This window comes from Falco peregrinus, chromosome 3 (genome assembly GCF_023634155.1).
Source record: "Falco peregrinus isolate bFalPer1 chromosome 3, bFalPer1.pri, whole genome shotgun sequence".
NCBI classification, from domain to species: domain Eukaryota; kingdom Metazoa; phylum Chordata; class Aves; order Falconiformes; family Falconidae; genus Falco; species Falco peregrinus.
The window spans coordinates 108,314,219-108,320,265 of record NC_073723.1 but is presented as its reverse complement, the minus strand read 5'-3'; the positions used below and the strand labels follow the sequence as shown (position 1 = coordinate 108,320,265).

Sequence of the window (6,047 nt, the reverse complement as noted above, 5' to 3'; positions counted from 1 at the left end):
CCCATAATGAAATCCTGCCTATTCAGTGCCCAGGGGCTTGTAAAACTCTACTTTGGCCTTGACAACAGAAGAGAAAGTACCATTCTGTATTCATGAGTGCTTTCTGTGGGGCACTTATGCAGACGACTTTATTTATGTTAAAAAATTGCTGTTGCTGCCTCAAGAGATTGAGAAGGATCAGAAGGCACAAGATGAAGAAGAGCAAGATACCGCATGATTTGTCTGCAAGTAATGCTGGCAGTGACAGCCGTATTAAGAGGTTAATATACAGAAATGACTGTCCTCCTTCTGGGTAAAAATGAAAGCATTTATCCAAGTTAAAGTAAAAGCTCTCGCATCAGCTCTTAACTGGTTTTCTAATCCAATAGATAACGTAGCGAAACCAATTTAACTCAATGAGGCTTCTACTGTTGGTACAACAAAACACTTAATACGATTGCTCTGATTTTAAATACTCAGTGTCATTAACCTAAGAAAGCACTTCACATCAGGAGGAAAACAGCACCCCTGCATATTTGTCTGTGAAGCAGAATAGGTAACAAAAAACCTTATTGACAGCATCTGAAAATATTTTAATTAAAAAAAAAAATCTGAAGCAACTCCCTCATGCCCTCTTTATTACAGCAGCTTAAAACACTTGCAATGGTTGAAAGCTGTTTGATGTTATAATAACGCTGTGTGCAATATATGTTACAAACACAGATAGCTAATTCCTCTTAATGAAAACTGAACAAAAAATTGGCAATAAACATGTCTTATTTGGATGGATTTGCTGAAAATGAGAAAGACTGTACTTCTGCCTTTATAGCTTGTGTCTTAAATGAAATGAATTTGAGGATCTAAGCCCATCATTACATAATGCATTAGGGATCTGTTCTCTCCTTATACCAGCTTTATGTCGTGGCTATTCCTTTTACTAAGTCCTGCACAGTAAAACAAATTTGAGAAGACAGTTAAGTCCAGGCTGTCAGAAAATATAGCACCAACAGAACTAATCAGATGTTATTGGGACTTCACTGTTCCACAAAAACAAATCCAAAAAAAGAAATCCAAATATCCCTAATTTTTGAAACATCTGAAACCTCTTTAGATCACTCTAGATTTAAGACCAACCAATACTCAGGACTAATTCCACTGAATGAAAGATCCCTGCAGGCCAGTGTCCAATCTCCACCTTTTAGTATAGTCTGTCATGGAGCTGCTGATGTGCGTCTTTTACTGAGCTCGGTAATGCTCAGCAGTTACAAGCATTGCTCTTTGTATTCTCAAGTGGGGCAAAGACAGACAACATTAGAAACCAAAGAAAAGTGCTTTTATACTTGCAGGTCTCATCTACACACACACACACACAAAAAGTTGTACTGATTTAACCAAATTAGTTTCACAAGCTCCTTTTGTCAGGGCTGTCGTTTCAGCTCACGCAGAGAAGAGCACCCAAACTAATGGTAGAACTTCCTTTTTCAGGCAAAGCTTATGAAATTTCCGTGAGGGGATTTACCAAAAATATTTTAACTTTTCAGAACTGTTTAAATGCTTAATTGAAATAGTTTAAGACAGTAAGGAGATGGGTGCTCAGGAAAACAAAGAATATTTGAAATAGTTTCAAAGCCTGAAAAATACTTGTTACCTAAGTTGTTCAACAATAATTAGCCCTGCAAACTAGTGCAGGTTTCACCTGAGAAGAAGAGGATTTCTGATAGTGTCCTACAGATGTATTAAGGGATAAGGGATGTAAAAAAAAAAATATTTATGAAATAGACTGTACATTCTTTATTTCGTGATTGCTTTTAAACAGTTTTTATATTCCTATAGTAACCATAAAACATTAAGCAACAGAGAACAATTATCTTCTGGTTAAGGTAAGATTTCTCATACAGTTTGTGCTCCTTGGGAACGTTCATAAACAAAATATTGCCTTCTGTACCTCTTTTGCTCTAGAGTTATATTCCTTAATTTGTTGGCTTAGTTTACTTTATTGCAAATAGATGGGAGGGGGTAGTTTTTTTGTTTCCTGTTTGGTTGTGGTTTGTTTTTTTTTTAACTACTTGATGTAGGAAGAAGTAAAGGTAAGGGAAACCTGAGAGTCACAAGCTCAAATGTTTGTGTTCACAGGATCCATTAACAACTTCAGCAGAAAGCCTGGCATTTAAAAAGCCAGTGGGATCAGGCTCCTACCATGCAATTAATAATACACAATACAATTATTTATTACAAAATGTCCCAACTAGTATTACAGCTCCTAGCTTACTGGGATTTTAAAGATATATCTGAGAGATACTTACCCCAACAAGTTTAAAAACTCAACTGGAAAAGAAGTAGCAAAAATAATTTGTATAAGCTTTCTGTGTAATTAAGGAAGAGACAGTCTAGCAAGTTGGTCAGAGGGAGTTGAATCCGGAGTAGCTTTGGAAATTTATGTATAAATTCCCGTGAAAGGAATCCAACCTTTGGAAACTTATTCCTTGCTTTAACTCCTGCAATACTTCTATTTCACCTGATACTCAGTTGTCTTTCCCTTTGTTTCACTTGAAAAGTATTTCATCCTTTGGAAAAAGGAAATTTTCTTTCTCTTTGGCATAAGAACATATTAGGCAAAACCAATACAATCTCATCACACAGGTATGAAAAACAGTGAGACTAAAAGTCGCAGTTTACAAACCTCTGTACCTTCCAATGAGTATTACATAAAAGGCAAGAAACTCAACCCTGTGATTTTGGCCCAAACACCTTTAACATAGTCACTGGGTAACAAGTTACTAACAAATACACGTTTGCATCAGCTGCTTACAAAGTAATCTGAACAAGAGCACTGGGAGTTACCTTTGCCAGCACAAATATCACAAAACTCTCAATTTTCATGCATTGGGTTACCGCATGGGCTAGGGAGGACATTTTTCTTTACACAGTAATAAATAATTGGCCAGCTTTAAAAGGTAGGTATGTGGAACAGGTATAAATGGAAGTAGCAAAATAATATATAGGCCATTGAGCTATTCCAGTATTACTACAGTCTTAAGATTAAATACAAATTGATGAAATACAGAGTAATCTGTAAAACATCTGGTATAGGACTCCATCCAGGACTGTTCTTCCTTTATTGCTACATTTCTTTCAGATTTAGAGAAACACAAAAGATCTATTTCTATACATCTTAAACTTACTGTGTTGTTGTATCTATATTTAGAATTATCCTACCCTTATCTTTCCAGGCTGTGTGTGCAACTTTCACACATACAAGCTCGTACATGCATAGATATAAAAGACAGGAGGATTCTATTTGTTATTTATAAATCATAGTGCATATAGTATTTTAAAATTGAACCTGTACTTTATAAAGAAGAAACATTTAATATGTCAGCTATGATTATTTTCAGATTGCCTAAAATGGTGGTTCTGTGCAGGCTTATTGAAGAACCCAGCAGGCACTTCTTGGATTTGGAATATTTTGAACTAAGAATGCCTGTCTTTCCATCAAACTGAATGCTGGCTGGACCAATAATGAGAAGTTAGGGCAGCACCATTAAGCCTGATTCAGAGAAAGCAATAGAAAGAGGATTCTTGAGGATCCAAGGTGAAAACTTGATCCTCAGGGTTAAGTCTTTTTTGTTTAAAATTTTCATCATTTTCTTCCACCCTCTGAAATGACAATTGCATGTCTTCCATGGTAGAAGCAGTCATTTTCTTTCTTGCATAGTTTCTTTCACTGCTATCTTTTATAAGAGGGATTGTTGCTTTCTAAAGGATTAGGACCATGTTATGCAGCAAGAAGAAAGAAGCCTCTGTGATTTATAGCGTACTATGTGCTGGTGAACATATAACAAAAGGGAAGTGGGGAAAATTTGTGTTTCTACAGAGACAGATTGTTTAAATATACTGAAAAAATGAATACAGCAGCATACAGGTTTGGTTTTATTTGCTTTTAAACATACATATCTTGGGCTACCCATAGAATTCTTTATCCTTCTGGCTAACATGTTGTCAATAAAAGTGAGTTAGCTTCTGGGTGCTTCTGTCTTATATAAGGAAGACAAGTAAGGGAGGTGTTGACTTAAAATAGTCTTGAAACATTATTCATTTTGTCTATTTTAACATGGGCTAGAAAAACACTAATATTCAAACCAGCAAGAAAATCTGCAAAGAATTACCATGGTGATTTCTGATGTTATGTAGGATATATGCTTTAGTCCAGTTTATCTTAAAATACGTTAATGCTCTGCCTTATAATTTTTATCCAAGCTTAATGGCATTTGGCCCAGATTCATTCCCATTGGACTTAATAACTTCACTGCCATTGATTGAAATAGAAACAATAGTTTGTCTCTTGCTTGGCAAAAAGAGTAAAAAGTCTGAAAAGCAGCCTGCATGTCTGCACATTGCTGGTTTGTTCTGCTTAAGATGACATTCTGTGGGAACACATTTTCGTTCTAGAACGACACAGAACTGGTTACTCACATTTCACATATATTGGAAGATAGTATCCGTCTCTCTCAATTTATCTGTTTTTTTGTTCATAGTCTGAAATCATCATTCTAATCCCTATTAAATCTTTAAAACCTTGAAAAGTTTTTAAAGGACCTTGGAAAGGTCCTAATGTAGCTGAAAATCTGAAGTCACTAATTCAAGTAGTAACAGGATACCCATCGTCTTCTACTGAGGCAAAACTAGAATTGACTGCCCCTGGTTTTGCAACAATTGTCTTTAAAAACTAGTTGTCCTAATGATGTTTTAATTGAAGCATTTAGGAGGGAGAAAATGAGAAGGATTTTTTTTTTTGGTCAACTTTGTCGAAAACATACAAGTACTTTGTGGATAGAGCAGTTAAAAAAAATAAAAAGTAATTTCAGCACAGAAAGGGTAGAAAAATCCGCAAGTCCTGCCACCCAGTCATAAGTTTAAGAATTTACAACTCTGTAACTTTCTGTCTAAATTTGCAAAATATCTCTGTACATAATCTATTCTGTGAGGAGTTCATATAGTGAGTGCAATGATTCTTCAGCAACCTTCAGTAGTAGGAACAATCCCAATAGTTTTAGTCATTTAAGCAATGAAGGTCCTAGCTGAGCTACTTGCTAATTAATTACACAACTTGATGTGTTCATTGAACTACCAAAATTAAAACACAGAGCTTTTCCTCCCTGTTTCTTACACCAGTGGAAAGGGGAGATGTAAACATCAATATAGCAACTATAGCTCCCAAACTACAAGGACAGAGTCTTCATCTCTGCTGAATTCCTCACCTGTGAAACAAAATGAACCATAACCAATATGTATCCTCCGATCTTTGTTTCTAAAGAGGTGTATTTCTTTCAAAGAAAAGCCTTTTGTAAGCCAGAGATAGTGCTCTGGAGATGAGATGGATCAACTGGTAGTGACAGTGAGCTAAGACCCTCCTAGCTATGACTGATAACACATGTTATGCTTTCAGTCCAGTAGCACCTTTGCCTCCCACTCACATCTTAACAGCAGACCTGGAGTGTTTCTCTTGGTGATCTGCAATTCTCATACTGCTGGAAAGGGTGTTAAGCAATAGCACCTTAAACACTAAACTCAGCAGTCCTCACTGGGTTAAATAACAGAGCTTTTTCCCTTTAGGATCTGGGATACATGGTGATAACGGTTATCAGGCAGACTTTCTAAACTGATGTATAATTAGGTCATAAAGATGAAGACAAAGCACTTCAACATGAAAATCTCGAAACAATGAGCAATCTATGAGCATGCCTGTTTTAGTCAAACACTGATTGTCTAATGATACATTGGCAAAACTAACTTTAAACTTAAGACATTCTAGCAGATTTTTATGTGTATAAATAAATTTCCTTGAAAAAATCTTATTCCCGTAATGGTTCCTTCATGTGTGTGAGTATCCCTTTCAGTCAAGATCTTTTGCTTTTTCAAACCTTGGCATTCAGAGTATCAGTCAAAAACAAATTTGTGATCTGAGCTATAGAAAAAATAAACGTTGCTAGTCAATAAATCTTTTCTGTGACGATTCTCTATTTACAGTTTATGTGATGTCTTGTTTCAGACCATTCTTCATCTGATTT

The 6,047-nt window shown here is 35.8% G+C and overlaps 1 protein-coding gene across 1 annotated transcript in view; it reads right to left on the bottom strand.

The window, feature by feature from the left end:
* CFAP74 (cilia and flagella associated protein 74) overlaps positions 1–6,047 on the bottom strand; it is a 92,347-nt gene that overhangs the window by 81,147 nt on the left and 5,153 nt on the right. The gene's annotated exons all lie outside the window — the stretch shown is intronic.